Here is a 23,763-nt window from a genome sequence, read left to right as displayed (position 1 = left end):
CCGGGGAGGGAAAATGGCTAAATGGGTCCAATTTGGACATTTCCACAAAAGGGTGTACTCACTTTTGTTGCCAACGGTTTAGACATGGCTGTGTGTTGAGTTATTTTGAGGGGACAACAAATTTACACTGTTATACTGGCTGTACACACACTACTTTACATTGTAGCAAAGTGTCATTTCTTCAGTGTTGTAACATGAAAAGATATAATAAAATATTTACAAAAATAATATTTTTTAAAAAAGGGGTGTACTCACTTTTGTGAGATACTATATATATATATATATATATATATATATATATATGTGTGTGTGTGTGCATGTGTATTTATGTCTTGATATGTTGTGTATATATGTTTGTAAATACATACATATATATTAATATTATTATTATCGGTTATTTGTAGAGCACCAACAGATTCTGCAGCGCTATAAACAAAGGCAGAGTACAACAATACAATTATAGGGATCAAATGGGTAGAGGGCCCTGCCAAGAGTTGCACTGTTGTAGTCAGCTCTTAAGAAGGTGATCTACATACAGCTGGAATCTTAGGCTTACATGCTAAGGGGGTTCAGGGGATAGCAATGGAGGAGAGAAGCTGGTATAAAGTAAGGTTTGTGTAGGTTGTATGTATTTTCATAATTGAGTTTCAATATTTGATATCTAGGACAGCGTGGAGTCCATGAGTGAGAGATAACTGCAGCCAATTTGGCATTTAGTATAAGGCAGCTAAAGCTGCATTTAACTATTATCTGATTATTTATGTAACAATTAGAATCACTCACTCACTGACCCTCCAAGAATGGTTATACACCTTGATGATGTTCTTTCTATATAGTAAGGAGCATATGCAGCACAGGTTATATGTACAATAACAGGATTTATATGTACTCGAATAAGTTAAACAGTAAGGAATGAGTTAAATTGGTTACTGCCGTTCAGCCAATGAAATGTTTTTACACCCCTTTTAAAGCTCATCAGTAATAAGGGTTATCTGCGAGCTATGACTACGGCATAAAGCCGAAACGCGTAAGCTTGTTGTAATCTGAAGGGCAGTTCTTATGTTTACCTGTTTTTATGCATAAATAAAGCTAAAATATTGACTTCAACACTGCGACTCCAGTACTTTTTTGTTTCCTACTAATTAACCTACCCTAACTATTATACTAAAATTACATTAAACTATATTAAACTATTTATTAACCTACCCTAACTATTATACTAAAATTACATTGAACTACAAATTAAATAAACTATATTACATATTTAAAAACCTAACCCTACTCAAGTTATTTAAATTTGCAATAAAGAATTACTAAGTTACAAAAAAATAACAATTTAGTTACACAAAATAAAAAACACTAAGTTACACAAAATAAAAAAACACTAAGTTACACAAAATAAAAAATAAAGTATCAAATATTTAAACTAATTACACCTAATCTAATAGCCCTATCAAAATAAAAAAGCCCCCCTAAAATAAAAAAAAACCTAGCCTACAATAAACTACCAATGGCCCTTAAAAGGGCCTTTTGCAGGGCATTGCCCCAAAGAAATCAGCTCTTTTACCTGTAAAAAAAAATACAAACAACCCCCCAACAGTAAAACCCACCACCCACACAACCAAACCCCCCAAATAAAAACCTATCTAAAAAACCTAACCTCCCCATTGCTCTGAAAAGGGTATTTGGATGGGCATTGCCCTTAAAAAAGCATTTAGCTCTTTTTCAGCCCAAAGTCCCTAACCTAAAATTAAAACCCACCCAATAAACCCTTAAAAAACCTAACACTAACCCCCGAAGATGCACTTACAGTTTTCGAAGACCGAACATCCATCCTCATCCAAGCAGCAGAAGTCCTCAGCGTAGCCGGCAGAAGTCTTCATCCAAGCGGGCCGAAGTCTTCATCCAGACGGCATCTTCTATCTTCATCCATCCGGTGCTGAGCGGCTCCATCTTCAATACATCCGGCCCGGAGCATCCTCTTCCTACAATGTCTGTTGCAGAATGAAGTTTCCTTTTAATGATGTCATCCAAGATGGCGTCCCTTACATTCCAATTGGCTGATAGAATTCTATCAGCCAATAGGAATTAAGGTGGAAAAAATCCTGATTACAACAGCCAATAGGATTGAGCTCGCATTCTATTGGCTGATTGGAATAGCCAATAGAATGCAAGCTCAATCCTATTGGCTGATTGGATCAGCCAATAGGATGAAAGCTCAATCCTATTGGCTTATTGCAACAGCCAATAGGATTTTTTCCACCTTAATTCCTATTGGCTGATAGAATTCTATCAACCAATCAAAATGTAAGAGACGCCATCTTGGATGACGTCATTTAAAGGAAACTTCATTCTTCAAGAGACGTCGTAAGAAGAGGATGCTTCGCACCGGATGTCTTGAAGATGGAGCTGCTCTGCGCCGGATGGATGAAGATAGAAGATGCTGTCTGGATGAAGACTTCTGCCCGGTTGGATGAAGACTTCGGCCCGCTTGGATGAAGACTTCTGCCAGCTTCGCTGAGGACTTCTGCCGCTTGGATGAGGATGGATGTCCGGTCTTCGAAAACTGTAAGTGGATCGTCTGTGGTGTTAGGTTTTTTTAAGGGTTTATTGGGTGGGTTTTAATTTTAGGGTAGGGACTTTGGGCTGAAAGAGCTAAATGCCCTTTTAAGGGCAATGCCCATACAAATGCCCTTTTCAGGGCAATGGGGAGCTTAGGTTTTTTAGATAGGGGGGGTTGGTTGTGTGGGTGGTGGGTTTTATTGTTGGGGGTGTTTGTATTTTATTTTACAGGTAAAAGAGCTGATTTCTTTAGGGAAATGCCCCGCAAAAGGCCCCTTGAAGGGCCATTGGTAGTTTATTGTAGGCTAAGTGTTTTTTTTATTTTTGGGGGGCTTTTTTATTTTGAAAGGGCTATTAGGTGTAATTAGTTTAAATATTTGATACTTTATTTTTTATTTTGTGTAACAGTGTTTTTTATTTTGTGTAACTTAGTGTTTTTTATTTTGTGTAACTTAGTTGTTATTTTTTTGTAACTTAGTAATTCTTTATTGTAGATTTAAAGGGACAGTATACACTCATTTTCATATAACTGCATGTAAGACACTACTATAAAAAATAAGATGCACAGATACTGATATAAAAATCCAGTATAAAACTGTTTAAAAACTTACTTACAAGTTCTAAGTTTAGCTCTGTTGAAAGGGTGGCCGGAAAGCCCACTGCAAGTGGAAAATAAGACACACCCCTCCCCCTTCTTTTGCATATGAAAAGACCCTTTACACAAACAGGAGCAAGCTGGAGAAGGTAGCTGATGGTATTCACATAAAACTTTGGGGCTTGGTTAGGAGTCTGAAAATCAGAGCAATGTTACTTAAAAATAAGCACAATTATACATTTTTTTTTAAAAAAAAATTTATGTGCTTTATAAATAGATCATCTACAAAACATTTATGCAAAGAAAAAATGAGTGTATAATGTCCCTTTAAATAACTTGAGTAGGGTTAGGTTTTTAAATATATAATATAGTTAATTTAATTTGTAGTTTAATGTAATTTTAGTATAATAGTTAGGGTAGGTTAATTAATAGTTTAATATAGTTTAATGTAATTTTAGTATAATAGTTAGGGTAGGTTAATTAATAGTTTAATATAGTTTAATGTGATTGTAGGATAATAGTTAGGGTAGTTTAATATAGTTTATTTTAATTCTAAAGGTTTACATTTATTATAAGATAATGATGAGTTAATATTTAATGTAAAGTTAGCGGGTTGTTAGGTTTAGGGGTTAATAGCTTAATTTAGTTTATGGCGCTGTGGGGGGCTGGCAGTTTAGGGGTTAATAGGTTTAGTAAGTGGTAGTGATGTGGGAGGCCAGGGGTTTAGGGGTTAATACATTTATTTAATTGAGGAGGGGTCCGGGAGCGGCGGGATAGGGGTTAATAACTTTATTAGAGTTGCGGTGGGCTCCGGGAGCGGAGGGATAGGGGTTAATAACTTTATTAGAGTTGCCGTGGGCTCCGGGAGTGGAGGGATAGGGGTTAATAACTTTATTAGAGTTGCTGTGGGCTCCAGGAGCAGAGGGATAGGGGTTAATAACTTTATTAGAGTTGCGGCGGGGTCCGGGAGCGGCGGGATAGGGGTTAAACATTTTAGTATAGTGGCAGTGTTTAGTGACAGGGTATAAATAAAGTTGTGAAAAAGCCTAATAGCAGCGAGATTGATGACTGTTAGTTAACAACAGTCCGCTGCTCATCGCCCCGTACTTGGTGGCTTTTTGACAGCTTTTTTTGTAAATAAGGAGAGCGTATTCAGGTCCGCGGCCGCGATGTTACGCAATGTTAGGCGAACGTATTGGTGCCGTTGAATGCAGCATAGTTGACGGCTTGATAATTGGGCCTCCATCTCTGAGATATAGGGGGGAGCAGTGCAGTTGAGGGCTTTGTATGAGTGAGAATTTTGTGTTTAATCCTACAGGCAAGAGGAAGCCAGTGAGGGGATTGGCAGAGAGCATTTTTACAAAAGTAGGAACCGATTAAACACAAAAGACACAGTATTACAGCAGCAATTGCATAAGGGAACATTGAGTTAAATAGAACATAATAATACAAAGTACATACCTTGTGTCTTGCCCCTTGCCCAATTCTTGTTCAATTCTTGTATAATTCTTTCTTAATGCTTACTTATAAAATGTTCACTTCAAAAATATGAATACATGTTGTTGTAGCAATGCACAGCCCAAACTAATGTTAAATATATAGGCAGGGAAGTCAGCTGCGTCCACTAAATTACTTGATTGATAAATCAAAGACAAATGAAGGGCCAATTTGAAAGTTAGAGTCTGGTCTGGTTAGGGTGAGATAAGTTAAGTAAACAGACAGTAACATTTGGAGGAGGTTGAAACTATGGCATAAGACAGCTATACATTTGAGAATAATAGCAAGTATTGATAAGGATTGAACATCACATAGCAATCAACAAAACATTAGAAGTAAGACATTGGATAACAGTACAATAAATGCAGGACTAAATGAACAACGTAAAATCATTTGCTCAATATACATATACACGTACCAAAAGAGAGTTACAGGAGAGGAAAAACACCAGAGTGCAGTGCAGGGCCGCCATCAGGGGGTGACAGGGGTGACTACTGTCAGGGGCCCAATGAGCCAGGGGGGCCCCATGAGTCAAGAACTAAAAAAAAAAAAAAAAAAAAAAAAAATTTAATTTTGGCAGCCACCAGTGGGTACTACAGCAGAGTGCTAATTGAGCATGGGAAATGTTATTACAAGGAGTAAAGTATTAGCATTTGAGAGGATTTCTTAGTGTGCACTAAACCACTATGCGCAGTGCCTGAGTCAGACGGCAGATCACTTTCATTTGCAGAGGAGGTAGGACTTACTTAGCAAATGTTTTTTATTTCTTTGTGCAATTTTGGATTGTAACTTCAGTGTGGTAGTAGTTGTTTGGTGGGGCTAGGGGTCCATAAAAACACATTTTTTTTTAGCAGCAGTGTATTTATGATTATTTGACAATGCTGTAGAAATTCTATATTTAAAACCATGCAGAAATGTTTCCTCCTTAATACACAAATGGTAGATGCCCTTTTGGCAGATATGCATTATATATATATATATATATATATATATATATATATATATATATATATATATATATATATATATATATACATATATATATATATATATATATATATATATATATATTACATTCCAGTTTACTGCCCCTTTATGCAAGGACTTTCCAGATGCAAGGAGGCATTTTATCTAAGATTTTTACATCTGCATAAAATGTTATACTCTTAGACTAAGATTGCTCAGTGTTTGAAATGAGACAGGTTAACTTAAAACTGTTCAGTTTACACTACAGATTACTTAATTTTGAAATACATACCAACAAGCCTAAATCCTGCATTTAACCAGATCTAATGGTATGAGTACCACAGCTTATGGTCCCACCAAGACCATATAGAGTACAGCATTTTCAAAATCCATAAGTACAGCTGACAGCTGGGAAAATTTGTACACTATATTTGAAGTGGTGCTCTTGGTTGGGGAAAATGGGGACAAAACAAACAAACAAACAAACATATGTCAACCTTTTAAAGGTACTTTTCTTCATCTATCCATCTACCCAGCTCATTAATGTACAATTTTGAATTCACAGAATTATTTTTGTTTGCACATTTACAAATATGATTCTTTAAAAAGTGATCTCTTAATTTCTAAAATATTTTTTATCATGCATGTCACACACTGTTGATTTAGGTGATGCAAGGTGCATAAATGTTTCCTCCTGTGAGTGTTTCTGTGGGTTTCTGTGTTTATGTCTTTGTGCTTTGGTTTGTGTCTCTATGAGTGTGTATGTATTTTTTATCTGTGGGTCTCTCTGTGGGGGTGGGTGTGAATGTCTTTGAGCTTTTTCTGTGGGTGTCTCTGTGAGGGTGTGTGTATGTTTGTCTTTGTGTATTTTCTCTGGATGCCTCTGTGAGGGTGGGTGTGTATGTCTGTGTTTTCTGTGGATGTCTCTGTGAGGGTGTGTGTGGGTATGTATGTATGTATGTCTGTGTTTTCTGTGGATGTCTCTGTGAGGGTGTGTGTTTTATGTGGGTGTCTCTGTGAGGGTGTGTGTATGTCTTTGTGTGTTTTCTGTGGATGTCTCAGTGAGAGTGTGTGTATGTATGTCTTTCTGTGTTTTTTATGTGGTTGTCTCTCTGTGTGTGTGTTTTTCTGTGTGTTCTGTGGGTGTCTCTGTGTGTGGGTGTATGTCTCTGTGTGTTTTCTGAGGCTGTCTCTGTTGGTGTGTCCTTGTGTGTATGTGCAAGTTTGAGTTTGTGTGTGTGTGTCCATTGTCTGTTCCTTTTTAGGACATTTTGACCTTACTACTAATTATTCACATCTTTCTACAGACTTTGAGACTAACAAGACCTTTCCGGAAGTAACCAATCCACCATTTAACCTTTAAATTATTGTTTAGGCAGGTCAGGGCCCTTCCTTTCAGCCACTGCATGCTGTTGTCATAATTTAGTTGTCATCTTCCTTTACAAAAAGATAATCAGAACTCCATATTTTGTTTTCTAAATCTCCTTTTTTTTATTTACAAAACTATAGTTTACCTCATTACTTGTCAGGTCAATGTAAACAAGTGCTAAGTGTCTGTTTGGGTGTCTGTGTCTGAGTGTGTTTCTTTGCGTGTCTGCTAGAGTGTCTATATGTGAATCCTTATGTGTGAGTTTGCTTGTGTGTTTCAGTGTATGAGTGTGTCTGTGTGTGTGTATGTTACTACCTTTACAACATTTCCAAGTTTAAATAGACAATTAAGAATAAAGTTCATAAACGTTTTAGTCACTTGGTCAAAAATTGCACATGTCAAAAGAGGGGGGGGGCCCTGATCAATGGATGAGTCAGGGGCCCCGAAATTCCTAGTGGCGGCCCTGGTGCAGTGAATAGTTTGCAGATTGACAGGGACTCTATTCACGTACCAAAAGAGATACACATATAAATACAGATGTACACATACTGTATGTATATATATATATATACACACACACATATACATCTTTAGACATATATGTATGTATCTCTATGTTTAAGCCCTTTGCCTGCTTTTTTTTCTAAGCACACCCCCCCACAAGTGCTGCCTTCTATTGGCGAGAGGGGAGCAGTTTGCCATTTCTGTTTTTTTTCATCACAGGTAAAATATGTCAGGGGAAAGAGCGCACACAGTCCCCCACTGCCATAAATTGTGCAGTTGAATTTCCCACATGTGGGGAAATCGCAAAGGTCAGCGGGTTCCAAGTGCAATGAACCAGCCTCGCCCTGAGAGAGCCACCTTAGTGATCATGGCTAAGACTCCGCTGCCAGGTAAGCATGAGGTGAAAGGCCCCCTGGCAGGGAGCCCCTGTGTGCGACAATGCCTTTTGGCTGGGGGAGAGGAGGCAGAAGATCCTTTGTTGAAAAGCAGGGCTGTAAGCTCAGGTGTGGCCTCGTCGGCAACACTAGACGGCAGTAGTTTGGCAACAATGCTTTACACTAGCAAGAGCACTAGGTGCCAGCTCTATTTCCTGTCATGTAGTGTTTCAGGCACGTGCACTCTACCTACCTAGGTATCTCTTCAACAAAGAATAAGATGAGGACCAAGCAAATTTGATATTAACTATAAACTTCTATTTTTTTCTTAAAATTGCGTTCTCTAGCTGAATTGTGAAAGAAAAGGTGGGGTTTAACGTCCCTTCAAGCTTGCGCCCGAGTTTCAAGCTATTTGGAGGCTTGTGCCACGCGCTTGCAATCCCTGCCAGCAGGGGGGGTTGCGCCAAAACAGGAGTGGCCACGGCATCCCCCACCTGAAAGGCCTCTGGAAAAAATTGGGGAGAAAATTTAAAAAAAAAAATACTATCTCCCAGGGCACCCCCAGCTCTCCGTGCGAAGCTGAGGGAGATGAGCAACAGACTTACCCGGGCCATGCACCTGACTGCAGCAGCCTCATTTGCATAGCACATAACAACTGAGACCTCATATCTTTGAGCCCTTATAGCTTTTTGAGCAATATTTTTTTTTTAAATAGTTTTTACTAGATTGTGTTATTATGAGTGTAACTATTATTTTCAATGTATTTTTGATATGTTTTGTAACAATTTCTTTGTTTTGCTAAACAGTTAACCAGAGCTCTTAGGGACGCGCTAAACCGATGCACGTTAACTTCAATAGCGCTCAAGCGATCGCGTTTACTTTCAACTTGTAATACGAGAGAAAATGAAGATGCTTACAATGTTTACAAAATTTATTGTTAGTTTTTCCATTTAGTTTCTCATTAGCATTTGAATGTATTAATAAGTCTATCGTGTATCCTCTTATGATCCTTAGGAGACAGGCGGCCTTCTGGATACACAAACTTAGAACCTTGTTTCCTGAGAGGTTAGGGACTTAATGAAAAAATTGATTTGGTGGCTTTTAATTTTTATTTTTAACCTTATTTGTGTTATCAGTTTGTAAGGCAAAGTCAATTAATCACCCCCATTTTCTCCTATATTATGATGTCACTGTATTTCAAATCGCAACAACTAATTAGTGTCACCTTTTCTTTCGACATATATTATTATTATTTTTTCTTCATATTGTATGATGTTGCTATTGTCTTTTATATCACCACAATAATTTTTGTCACTTTGTTTATCAATATATGATATTATATATGTCGACTTATTGTATATATATTTTTTCTCTCCTTCCATCATATACTATTGTCACTGTTCTCATTTTTGTCGGCCTATGCACATATTATTTTCAATACTTTTTTATTTATCCATTAGGTTAATATTGTACTTATCCTCTATTTACTTAGTCACATTTCCATTTACTTAGTCACATTTTTATTGACATATGAGTCCATGAGGCCCATTTATCAAGCTCCATATGGAGATTGTGGGCCCGTGTTTCTGGCGAGTCTTCAGACTCGCCAGAAACACAAGTTATGGAGCAGCGGTCTAAAGACCGCTGCTCCATAACCCTGTCTGCCTACTCAGATGAGTACGGTTGGTTTGATTGACACCTCCTTGCTGGCCACCAGTCTGCAGGGGGCAGCGTTGCACCAGCAGCTCTTGTGAGCTGCTGGTGCAATGCTGAATAGGGAGAGCGTATTGCTCTCCGCATTCAGCGATGTCTGTCGGACCTGATCCGCTCTGTCGGATCAGGTCCGACAGACATTTGATAATTTGGCCTACATATGTCAAGTTATTTTTTTTTTTGTATCACATTATGTTGATAGATTTAGTAGGTTAATCTATCACCCTTTTCTGAATGACTATTTTTTATATTGCTGTGCTAGTAGTAGGTGTGCTCTCTCTGTGGGCCCAATTCTCAAAAGCTCTCTAGGTTGGTGAGATTCTATAAGAATGCTCACCAGTCCTTCTTGTTCCCTGATTCTAATTCTATAAAGCCACTTGTTACCCAGAAAACAGGGTGTCTGGCTAAGGGGCTTATATTGCATTTTCTTATGGGAAGGAGATGCATACATCACAAAAGTTTACAATCCCAATCTTAATTTAAAAATCATACAAAACAAATAATTAAACCATTCACACAAAAATACTCATGAAAAAAAATGTATTGTTAAGGTGTATAAAAAAAATAAATTGTATCTTACGACCGCTGCTTCTTAACTTATGTTTCTGGCAAGCCAGAAACCTTGGGGGTAAAAAAGCAGCATCCGCTGCTTGTTAAATGTACCCGCTAGACTGGAGACATTTTTAGAATCAAAACGTTTGCGAGTAGTGCTTTTACGCTTACGGTCCTAAGGGTCTATTTATCAAAGCGTCAATCTCAGTGCATTCGCCGGCGTCAATGCGCTCGCCAGATATTGCTGGCGCGGATCTGAATACGATTCCCACTATTTATCAAAAAAGCTGTCAAAAACACGCATGTCAAGTATGGTTTCGAAGAGCATCGGACTAACTAACAGTTAACTAACAGTCATCGATGTTGCAGTTTTTCGGGTTTTTCCAAACCTTATTTATAACATTTCATTACTGTCCATGAACAAGCACATTTCTCTAAAGCTAATCTTTTATTTTTCAACTGTTAATGTCCAAGAAATAGCTAGATTTACACCTCAACAAACAATATCTCATAGAAAGTTATTTTTATATTTATTTGTTATACAGAAAATCTGTTATATGATACTTTCACATAAATGAATGTGTATTTGTATTTCTAGAAGTTATGATATGCTTTTATCTCATATTTTATTTTTATAAATGATTATTAATGCTAGAATTTGTACATATATCTTTGCACATACTTGTGTATATGTGTATATATATATATATATATATATATATATATATATATATATATACACACACATATATATACATATATTAGTTTATGTGTGTGTGTGTTATGTCAGAAATCTTTTTCAAACATATTTACTTTTCCCTAAATTCCTTTTTTTGTTCTAAACAATGTTGTCTTTCATATCTATGTGTTTATTTATACCATTATATGTATATAGTGTAAATGTATTATTAATCTGAGCAGGAATAATTGCAAATATATCATGTAATCAGGGTATCATATGTATTTATTTGCAACCAATAGATATTTCAAGAGCTGGACCAGTTTTCTCTCTGTACCTGTGTAACCCCTCCTGATTGCAATCTAGTTTAAAAACCACCCCTTCACAGGTGTTATAAAATGGGCTGGCATATAAGATGACATTTCGTACTGAAAAAGAAATTCAAGAGAAGGAAGAAATACACTGAAAATAGCATGACAGTAAAGAGGTGATTTTAATTTCTGCTGTATCTGAATCATGACAGTTTAATGTTAGGTGGGTTATCCCTTTGAGCTATCTGCTTAAGCTTATATTGAATCAAACATCAATTCAAATTTTAAAATCCTTGTAAAATATTACACCGTGTGTCCTAAAGTCAGCATCAATGTTTATTTTTAATTCTAAATTCACGTATACATACTTTCAAAGTATAATACACAATGTAACAAATGGCACTTACAAGTTCTGATGAGTGATCAATGACACAAGTATCGAGCAGTTTAATTAGTTAGTGATAGTTTAAAATGTATATTTGAATCAGATTGGCTGATGTCTTAAATCATGTGATTATGCATATTCCAATCAAAAGTGGTTGAAAAATGCACTAGTGTGTGGTTTGTTTAGGTGTCAAAATTGGTGCAAAGTGGAGAGTGTGACTTGTATTACATAGCTTAAACATGGTGCACACAGATTTTTCCCAAAAAATAAAAAGGAAGTTAGCTATATTATGTTGTGTATTTATTTCATTTTAATCTCTATATCTATTAGTGCAACAAGTTTGGGGCAAAACTTTTCAACAAATCTGTAGCAATAATATTGTTCCCTTGCTTTGTAATGAGAGACAAATTTGTAGCATAATCCATAAGTAGTAGTAGTGTATTTTTCATTTTTATCCCTATATCTACTAGTGCACCAAATGTGGAGCAATAATATTGTTTGATTTAGAAAAGGTATACAATTTTAAAAGAGTTTCTAATTTACTTTTATTATGTAATATACTTCATTGTCTTGCAGCATCGAACATAAGCTTTCTGTGTTTTCAGACTCCCATTGACTTCTATGGCATCCGCGACCTGAAGGGGGGCAGATTGAAAACTAGGTACACTGCGTCGGAATAGGCGTGAACGTACCTGTTAAATGTTTGATAAATTTAGAAAAAGGTTCAAATAGAGTCAAATCTGAATTCTAAACATCTGTAATGACGCAAGCATCGATCTGAGTCAGATTGAGATTGTGGGATCGTATATTACGTCACAAATTTCAACATCTTGGCGCTTTGATAACTACAGCGGATCAATCTCACGACAAAACAATGCGGAATTCAAGCATATTTTCAGTTGACGCTTTGATAAATAGACCCCCTATTCTTATTATATCACTAAAAGATTATGCTAGCTTTTTTGACTTCCAAGTAAAAACTGCTATTTCCTGTAGAGACCCCAGCCCCCTTTGTGTGGCTGTGACAGACAGTAATGGACCCTGCACAAGTTCAGTTTTTTAAAGAAGAAATAAAAGGTATAATCTTTTTAAAATGATGACTAATACATATTGCAATAATTTCTATAAAGTATAACCCACTGCTTAGTGCTTTTGTATTAGAACAATGAAACAGACTGTTTTATATTAGTCTAAGACATATTTTGTAAATGGACATATTCTTCAAGTCATTTTCATTTATACAGTATTGTCACTGTTTCTGATACTGATATGTGGTCATTTATTATTTATTTATCAACTCCCTATAAGCACACATAAATACATTTGATTGAAAAAAAATGCATTCCAAGTTTCAGACAGTACTGTCCAACGTTTTGGTACAGTATTTTGTATATATATATATATATATATATATATATATATATATATATATATATATATATATATATATATATATATATAAAAATTACATATATATTTTACATAATACATACTTTTCTTTGTAAAGTACTAAATAATCTTTATTTAACATCATCTGTAAAAGTATCATATTAAAATAAAATACCTAAAAGCCCTCTGATTTAAAGGAAAAGTTTGTATTATAAAGATAGCTTAGTCTAAGAAAACTGGTCTCTTTTCCATTCAGTCAGAAATCCCTTTCAAATTTCATTACGTGGCTGGGCTTGAGCATTCCAAATGTTTTGATAACCCGTTTATCCAACACTATTTAAATGCATTTAAGCAAGACCCACAAAATGGGGACAATTCGACAAAGGTAGTACAATCAATCAGAAAACATTTTACCAAGACATTTTGAACTTTCCAAATTCATCACCTAGGACAGTGATGGCAAACTACATTTCCCATGATGCTCAAATAGACTTCAGCGTACCTGAGCATCATGGGAAATGTAGTTCTGAAACATCTGGAGTGCCAAGGTTCGCCATCACTGACCTACGACCTCTTATAAACACATTTGTGAGTATTTTACTTACTTAACTTATTTTCTGTGATATAGGGATTTGAAACCCACAAGCAATATGCTTGATAATACTCTTTAGTTTTGACATGGTTTCTCTGTATTGCCATAGTTCAAATGATTTTTTTGTACAGGAACGTGAAGGTAACATTTTAAGGGGCATGGGGATGATGCAGGTGGTACTTGAATTGAGTATTTTTTTAAAAGATCTGAAGATGTGACGTTAATAAAGAAAAAGTCCAATAGGATATCGCAATCAATATAAATAATCCTAGCGTATTTAACGCCACTTACGGATTTGCAGCTTTTCCCTTTTTTTGCGGCCAATAGCGAAATGATCAAGCAGCCTATACATCAAAAAGCATGCTCACCACTGTGACTTCAGACCTTCCCCTCAAGCTGTAACAGATGATGGCGGACCAGAATAAAAGTTACCTTCCAATCGGTAACCTCTGTCGAGCTAACCGGAGCCCTTCTGTCCACCTCCCAGGGCAAACCAGCGATACAGTCGGCACTTAGCCAATGTCATCACCCGGTGATGCGGGGAGTCACGTGACGGTGCTGCGGCCAATGGGGTACTTGCCGGCTAATCAGGAAGCATCCGGACTGGATCACTGGCTAGTAGTGATGCAGAAAAAGAAGGAAATACGATCCAACCAGGTAGATAAAAGCAATCTTTTATTAAACAAAGTTTAAAAACAAGAGCATGGAGAGTCCATTACAAGGCAAATAGAGGTGCTGTGAATACAAACGGCTAGCTCTCCATGTTCTTGTTTTTAAACTTTGTTTAATAAAAGTTTGATTTTATCTACCTGGATGGATCATATTTCCTTCTTTTGCTGCATCGATGTGAAGTTAATGACCTATACATTTTTTTTTTTATTGAGGTGAAATATAAGGCTTAGAGCTTAAATACAACAATAAACAGTGCATACGTTGGAGGTACAATAGTACAGAGTAATATTCAAACAGAACAAGTTTATCTTATACCATTCAAATGTAGAGTACAGGATATGGTCAGCCTTTAAGAATGAAAACCCTCTAGATAGCTTGCGAGGCCACTCTTTGACCTACAATGACTCCTAAATATAACAAACTACAGAGGGTAGAGTGGACATTAGGAGACTACTCTTGAGTCTCTGAGAACACCTCTTTTTTTCTTTCATATTTTCTGTTTGAGGGTATAATACATGTAGAATCATTTTTCATATGATATATATGTATATATGTAAACAGGGCTCTGCCTATGATAAAATTAATGTAGGACATGGTGATACTTAAAACGGTTTGGAAAGGTGCTTAGGACAGGAATATATACCTGTATATAGAAAAAATAAAGCAGTGAATCCACTTGTAGAGAGAGGTTGTAGCCAATATCTATATGATTAAACTAAACTGAGACCCACTGAACCATGGAGCAATACAATAAACATGTAGCTGGTACTAGTACATAAAATAATAATTGAACTCTCATATCTTTCCTGTATTGTAAGCCTAGGATCAAATTAGTTGTGGGTAGAATAGTGTCTAAATATCTGGGTCCCTGCAATAAATTGAAATATAGTTTATAGAAGCGTAGGTTGGATTTGGTTGCAATATAAGACTGTTTCTGAGACTCTAAAAATGGACCTCAAAGAAGAAGACATACTGCCTCGGCCGCTGGCAGGTGGTTAAACAATTCCTTACTAGAGCTCCCATGTATATAGAGGCCACAGAGTCCATCTTCCACCATAGGATATAGCTGTACAACCATCTGCATGATTTTGGAGTTGTAAGAAGTGTGTGTATAGGAAACATTATGTATAGGGTAGGAACAAAGCTCAGTGGGTGTATGACGCAGCAAAATATGTTTACATAGTCTACAGGGACTGTAGACATGCAAAATATTAAACATTTGAGTACATAGGATAGCACATTATACCCAGATAAAGGAATGCAATGAATCATGCTTTCTAATTAACAGAAGCCAACTAAAAGTAAAAGTTCAATAAACTTATAAACATTATAAAGGGATTTTACATAACTTAAAAAATCTGTAACGCTTTTGAACCTACCTAAAACATCAAGTAAAGTCCGTATTGTTTAGACAATATATATCTAATAATTATCCCATCTCAAAGTAAGTCAACCAGACCACAGAGGAATGTAAAGTATAAACCCAGCTAAGTTTCCAGATCCAAACAGAGTCAAAAATGATATCTGGGCAGGGAGTCCCCATGGGGAGATATACCAAGATATAAACTACTAGGCTGCCTCCCATGAGATAAGAATATCTGCCCTTCTTCGCCAGATTGACTAACCGCGTTTTTAGAAGGAGAGTTCCTGTCAGGAGGTTAGCAGGCATGGGTTCTATCTGGGTGGGTCCTTTAGCAGGTATCAGCATATCCTCCAATGCTTCCAACAAAATCCCTGTGTTGGAGGGCGCCCCCAGGACCAAAACCGATCAGGAGACCGGTGTAGATACATCCGTGTCAAGATCCGAGGGAAGGGCTGCTGACATGCTTAGAGATTTCGCTCTCGCCGCTGCAGTTCCACAGCCAAGCTCTACATCACCTCCTATACCTGTCTCTCTGACATCGATTAGGTGAGGTAGGCTCCTCGGCTCTTTGCTTCTGATTCCTCAACCTCCGAGCAAAGCTGCTTACTGTGTAATGCTCGGGGAATCTGGGGCCCCAAAGCTCCATCATCCCCATTTAGCTTAAGAGTGAGGTCTCTTATATCATTGGTTTGCTTTTTCTCTCCAAGAGGGCAAAATGCTCTTTCAAGTGCACGCAGAAGGAATTGGTGGTGGCTTTCTAGAATACTCTCCAGCTCTGTCCAAACACTCTATCGGTCTCCATGTACCAGCTCGTACAGAGAAGGTGGTCAATCAGGCAGGCCAATGAGCCGTAGCTATCCCATCATAGGATATCGTAACCCCAGAGTTTGGGGGGGTTCAATTTGCGGATGCCCCAGACCTATGCTGCATATCACACACAGGACTCGGTTTTAAGATATAAGCTTTGTTAAGTCCAATATGGCTGCCGGGTCCGTGTGGAAGCTGACTGCATAGCTGGCCCAAAGAGCATAGACCAAGACACTGTTAAATCATCCGCTCCTGGTTGCAAGTGGTTCCCAGTCGATATATTATTCATAAAAGTTTGGGTTAATGGGTAGTTATAATATTTGACAAGTCAAAAATCCTCTTAAATTCTAGGAGCTTCACTGAGACGCATCCTGCCGCTTTGGGCTCAAGCTCCACCCCCCGTACTATACATTTTTAAAGTGATATGAAACCCCAAAAAAGGTTGTAATTCAGACAGAGCATACAACATAAAAAAAGTTCCAAGTTACTTCTGTTATAATATTTGCTTTATTCCCCATGATATTCTTTGTTATTGAGATACCTAGATAGTGCTGCCATTTAGTGCTCTTTAAAATGGATAACATTTAAAACTGCTGCCAAATAGTGCCCCATACATGTGCACACTCCTAAGCTTACGTCAACAAAAATACCACGAGAATGGAAAAAAAATGATAATAGAAGTAAATTAGAAAGTAGTTTAAAATTGCATGTTTTATCTGAACCATGAAAGAAAATATTTGTGTTTCATGTCCCTTTAATAAACAATATTTATTTTTGTTTAATAAAAACATAAGTAAATTTCATATCACATTTTAATACTATGAAACTTGTACACAAATTAAATATGATAATTTAAATGTTCATTTATGAATACAGTGAAGTGTTTTAGAGTTTAATTATGTAAATTATAAAATTAATCAAAATGATATGAAATTATTAATTGCATACATCATAAATTAACATTATTGCTTATGAAAAAAAAAATGCAATCAAACACGTTAGCCAGTAGTCATAAATGTTGATTTATGTACACTTCTGCTTTGTCTATGCATATTTTACTTTCATTAAAGGGATAAAAGAATGCAAAAAGAAAATGCTTTTCCATTTCAGAGAATTTTAATAAAGCACTATTGCTTGCATGTTACCATGGGCTTAAACCTTGCAAATGGATTAAACACATTGTTAAAGTCAGCTAAAGAGCAATAGTACATTACTGGGAGCTTGCTGACCACATCTGGTGAGCCAAAGACAGGAAAAAAAATGTGTGCAACCACCAATCATTAGCTGGCACATTTCAAAGTAATGTTTATTTCCACTCCTCCTGTATCATGTGATAGCCATCAGCCAATCACAAATGCATATACATATATTCTGTGAATTCTTGCACGTGCTCAGTAGGAGGTGACTCCAAAAGTGTAAATATAAAAAGACTGTGCACATTTTGTTAATGGAAGTAAATTGGAAAGTTGTTTATAATTGCATTCTCTATCTGAATCATGAAAGTTTAATTTTGACTTGAGTCAATTTTAAACAACTTTCTAATTTACTTACATTAAAAAAAGTGCACAGCCTTTTTATATTTAAACTTTTTTTTTTTTTTTCAGTTGTTCATTTAATATCTGTTTATAGATTCCATGATGCCATTTATCCTAACAAAATGTCCAGGTCATCTGGCAAAAAAACAGCTCCAAAACATTAAGGCTTAGATTACAAGTGGAGCGCTAATTTATTGTGCACCTACAAACGTCTCACGGCATGAGAAGGAGGCTCACATTGGGGCTTATGGAAGAATGCTCTCGTGAGCACAATATTTCTGTGCAATGTGAATGCAAGCTTACATTTCTACATCTAACACTTCGGGGTATGCTGTGTGAGACTGCAGCTGGGGGCAGAAGGCATCTGCCTTCTTATAGTAAGGAAATGGCTTGTAATGTCCCTTTACTGGTACAATACACTCAAGCATTCTGCAGGGCTGCTTTAGAACAGCTTTTCATTTACAAAAATATCTGCTGTAGTTCATAATTTGGGTTTAAATATTACACAAATTATTTTCAAAACAGAAAATTATAACATAACCTGCATATTGTACAATTATATAATATATCATTCTTCAGTTTAAAAGTTTATATCATAATGAATCTTCAAAACTCATAAATCTTGAATTGTCCAAAGGAGCCTACACTTTTGCATACAAGTCTCAATAAACCATATGTAGGGCGTGCTTAGCTCAAAAGTAGAGGGGTACTAATGCTAGCCAATGCTAACGACCCAATATTGAAATAATGAGGCATAAAAAGGGCTGTGGTATTGGGAAAAGCATGGACTGTTCTAATCCTTCTTTACTGTCAGGGACCCAGGGTTGGCCTGGGCCAGAGTAGCAATTCATGCCACTCGGGCTGCTTTACCTAATGAAATCAGGCCCAGAACAGATAAAGATAGAGAAGAGCTTGGCAAACAGTTCAGAGTGTTTTTTCCTATTGAGTCCCAACTACAGCAAGGCCTGTTGTCACTGTATTCACCAGCAACGCTGCTGCTACACTGCTAGGGATGGGCGAATCCTTTGCAACATTTTCTAATTTTGAATGTTTGCACAACATTCTAACAACATTCATTTAATGTAATAGTATTTCTAATGCTTTCTTTAAATGTAATATTCTATTCACATTTTTCTAATAATTAATTTAAAATGATGCAATATTTAAATTAAAAAAAATATGAATCTTTATATTTGTAATAGTATTTCTAATGCTCTCTTTAAAAGTAATATTCGAATTATGCAATATTCTAAATAGAAACATTCAAACTGACATATTTGTTTCTATTATGTATCAATTTACTAAATTCCCTACTACATGAACTATTGAACTTCTGAATAGTATTTGTTAAATCAAATGTTACATTTTAAGTTTCGAATGTGTACATTCGATCTAATTATGAACATTCAAAAACTAAAGTAACATTAGTTTACCGAATTTTAATGGTTTTCCATTCTTATCAACATTCGATTGTCCAAAACGAATGTCCACAGGACTAATCGTTCTACCAAGCAAATTGCTCTTTCACCACATTCGCCCACCCCTATTCACTGCCTGGCCAAACACTCTCCCATTTCCTCAGGGCCACCACTTGACAGGGGCTGTGAGAAACTCAGCCTCATGCTCTGACTGACCCACACTTTGGAACTACTATTCCCTGCATGCTACTACTATACCGAAGTGTGCAGTGAGGTTATTTGACTAAGTGGAGTGAAAGTGTGGTGCTTATAAAATCATAACATTTTAAAGGGGTTGCTGTGACTTGGGTCCTTTTATTCCATAATTCAGATAGAGCATACAATTTTAAACAACTTTTCAATTCACTTTGATTATCAATTTTGCTTCATTGTTTTTATTGACGGAGAAGCACTACTGGCAGCTAGTTGAATGCATTGGTAAGCCAATTAGAAATATTGTTCAGTCACCAATAATAAGCAACTAGCTCCCAGCTCCTGAGACTAAAGGTGTGCCTTTCAACAAAGATATCAAAAGAAAAAAAGAAAATTAGAAAATAGAAGTAAAATTGAAAGTTGTTTACAATTGTATGCTCTATCTGAATCACAGAAGAAAGATTTGGGGTTCCATGTCACTTTAAGTGTTTCTCCTGCTTTACCGGTTTTTACTTTTCCATAGTAACCAACATTTGAAAATGTGTCCACTCCAAATCATGTAATTTAAACTACAAACAATATACAAAAAATATTCAATATGGTATTATTCAATCCAATCCAATCTGTAAGCTGCAGAAGATTCACAGGTGCTGTTTATTTCATTATTCTTTTGTTCTACTATAAAGTGCAAGAGACTTAGACGCCACTATAACTAAACCAAATGCATAAGACCAACAAACACGTTGTGTCTGAACCAGAAATCCACTTAGGGGTATACTCACTTTTGTTGTCAACGGTTTAGACATTAATGGCTGTGTGTTGAGTTATTTTGAGGGGACAGCAAATTTACACTGTTATACAGGCTGTACACTCACTAATTTACATTGTAGCAAAGTGTCATTTCTTCAGTGTTGTCACATGAAAATATATAATAAAATATTTACATAAATGTGAGGGGTGTACTCTGTTTTGTGAGATACTGTATTTCTTACTAAGTGGAGCAACGCTATTTAAGGGTTAACTACGTCTTTTACTCTGAATGTGGCTATCACATCAGGGTTGGTTCTAGGTCAGAACGTTTTGGCAATGCAAAAAGTTATATACAAGGCAAAACACCAAGAGATAGGTAGAGGGTCTCATCTCCAACTACCTACTCTTGCTTACCTCCTCCAGTGCACTCAGTTTCATTCTCACCCTCTTCCAACATGTTTTTTAATGGTACATCATCTGGGTTGCTCCCAGGGACATAACCTCCAGAATAGTGTGACCATCATCACTTAGAAACATAATGCAAACAAGACGGGAAAGTTGGTTGGGGAAGAAGTACTACAGGGCCTTGCAACCCAGATAGCTTACAATCTAATTGCTTCCCGTAGAGCACTGAGCATGTAAAAATATTTTGCTCCCCCCCCCCAGAACTGTAACTTCCTGATACAAATACTTTAGTTTAAATGGACAAAAGATTATACATGTACTGTCTATTACACAATGATATTGAAACTATCTACTTAAAGGGACATAATACTCAAATGCTAAATCACTTGAAACTGATGCAGTATAACTGTAAAAAGCTGACAGGAAAATATCACCTGAGCATCTCTATGTAAAAAAGGAAGTTATTTTACCTCACAATCTCCTCAGCAGAGTAAGTTCTGTGTAAAAAGTTATACTCAGCTACTGCTTAGCTGCAGGTAAAAAAAAAAAAAAAAATGAAAAAATGAACAGCAGCCAATTAGCATCAGCAGTGCTGAGGTCATGAACTCTTTTACTGTGATCTCATGAGATTTGACTTAAAGGGACAGTCAAGTATAAATTAAACTTTCATTATTCAGATAGGACTTTTAATTTTAATTGACTTTCCAATTTACTTTTATCATCAAATTTGCTTTTTTCTCTTGGTATTCTTAGTTTAAACTAAACATAGGTAGGCTCATATGCTAATTTCTAAGCCTTTGAGGGCTGCCTCTTATCACATGCTTTTTAAATCTCTTTTCAACACACAGAGACAGAAAGTACACGTGGGCTATATAAATAACACTGTGTTCAGGCACAGAAAGTTATTTAAGATCTAGCACAATACAATGCTAAATTTAAGACAATAGATAATAAACAGTCACAGTCATGTGATTAGGGGGCTGGAAGAAGGTTCCTAGATACAAGGTAATCACAAAGGTAAAAAGTACATTAATATAACTGTGTTGGTTATGCAAAACTGGGGAATGAGTAATAAAGGGATTATCTATCTTTTAAAACAATAACAATTCTATGGTTGACTGTCCCTTTAAAAAAGCAAATTTGATGATAAAAGTTAATTGGAAAGTCAATTAAAATTAAAAGTCCTATCTGAATAATGAAAGTTTAATTTATACTTGACTGTCCCTTTAACTCTCATGAGATTTCATTGTAAACTTCCATACACTGAATAGGGAAATAACATGAGAGTGCACGAGGCTCATCCCTTCAGCTGTCCCAGGACAGACATACTGATTTGCTGCTTAGAAATCCTTTACAATGGGATGCGGCTACTGAGGAACTTTTGAGGTAAAATATCTTTCTTTTTTACATAGAGATGTTCAGGTGATATTTTCTAGTCAGCTTTTTACAGCTATGCTGCATCACTTTCAAGTGTTTAAACAATTGAGTATTATGGCCCTTTAAATTAGAGAAACCACATGGCAAGCTGTGAGTAGAGTTGCCACATGCCCAGTATTCAACCAGACAGTCCAGTATTTTACCAGGCTGTCCAGTAAAATCTTCACAAAAAGTTCCTGAGTGTTTAATGTGAAAGGCCTCCTATGCCTCAATGCATTAAAAATATGGTGCAGAAAGAAATGAGAAACAGTTATAATCAGATTATAATGACTGATTTTTTGTGAAAAATATATATTCAGGCCCATTTATCAAGCTCCGTACGGAGCTTGAAGGGCCGTGTTTCTGGCGAGTCTTTAGACTCGCCAGAAACACAACTTATGAAGCAGCGGTCTAAAGACTGCTGCTCCATAACCCTGTCCGCCTGCTCTGAGCAGGCGGACAGGAATCGCAGGAAATCAACCCGATCGAATACGATCGGGTTGATTGACACCTCCCTGCTGGCGGCCGATTGGCCGCGAGTCAGCAGGGGGCGGCGTTGCACCAGCAGCTCTTGTGAGCTGCTGGTGCAATGTTAAATGCGGAGAGCGTATTGCTCTCCGCATTTAGCGAGGTCTTACGGACCTGATTTGCAGTGTGGGATCAGGTCCGCAAGACCTTTGATAAATTGGGGCCATTGTGTGCTAACTACAGCAGCACATATACTAAAATTGGAAAGCTACAGAGAAGGATGGCACGCAAATTCGTGAAGTGTCACATATTTTTGTAATTTAATAACTTGCTAGTCTAGTATGCTTCTATTACACTCAATATACATGAGAGACATTATCATCTCCATGGTTATTTTCAAAATCTATTTCAAATACGGGATCTATACAATTTGTTCCTTGCATTTATTTGGTTGTTCTTACATTATTTTTTAATAGTGTTAAAGAAGAAATGAAAAAATTGACATACTGTTGGGTTTACAAGAACTATTTTATTAAGAATACTTGTTGCAACTATGCATATTCCAGTCAAGTTTAGTTATTCCTTTTTGTCTAATAAGCTGGATTCGCTCAATGGAAGTTTGAATAGAAGCCTATTATGGCCACTGCGCAGAATTCTTCATTGTAACTGCTTCAGTTGAATCTTAAAGGGACAGTCTACTCCAGAATTTGTATTGTTTAAAAAGATAAATAATCCCTTTATTACCCATAACCAACATGGTTATAGTAATATACTTTTTACCTCTGTGATTGCCTTGTATCTAAGCCTCTGCACACTGCCTACGTATTTAAGTTCTTTTGACAGACTTGCATTTCAGCCAATCAGTGCTGACTCATAAATAACTCCACAAGAGTGAGCACATTGTTATTTGTATGACACACATGAACTAGAGCTGTCTAGTTGTGAATAACTGTCAAAATGCATTCAAATAAGAGGTCTTCAAGGGCTTAGAAATTAGCACATGAGCCCACCTGGGTTTAGCTTTCAACTAAAAACACAAGGAGAACAAAGCAAATTTGAAGATAAAAGTAAATTGGAAATATATATATATATAGTAAGATCAAGAGTGGGGTCTAAATAGTGCTTTGGTTGGGGGGGGGGGGGGGCATACAGATTGCTCAGTATTTTTATGCAGGTCAGCTGGCAACCCTACCTGTGAGAGATAAATTTATGTAGAAAGAGAAGTTCTTCTCTGACCTTTACTTTCAGA

At 36.6% G+C, this 23,763-nt stretch overlaps 1 non-coding gene and 1 pseudogene across 1 annotated transcript; one reads left to right on the top strand and one right to left on the bottom strand.

Moving 5' to 3' along the window:
* Positions 1-7,723: 7,723 nt before the first annotated feature.
* LOC128650555 (U1 spliceosomal RNA) lies at positions 7,724-7,890 on the bottom strand. Its single transcript, XR_008400849.1, has one exon. It is a non-coding gene; the product is annotated as a U1 spliceosomal RNA (small nuclear RNA).
* A 14,854-nt stretch (positions 7,891-22,744) lies between these two features.
* Positions 22,745-22,829, top strand: LOC128650667 (uncharacterized; annotated as a pseudogene).
* The last annotated feature ends 934 nt before the right edge of the window (positions 22,830-23,763 follow it).

Source organism: Bombina bombina, chromosome 2 (genome assembly GCF_027579735.1).
Source record: "Bombina bombina isolate aBomBom1 chromosome 2, aBomBom1.pri, whole genome shotgun sequence".
In the NCBI taxonomy this organism is placed as follows: domain Eukaryota; kingdom Metazoa; phylum Chordata; class Amphibia; order Anura; family Bombinatoridae; genus Bombina; species Bombina bombina.
The sequence above is the reverse complement of the archived record's forward strand: the minus strand, read 5'-3'. Positions and strand labels throughout refer to the sequence as shown.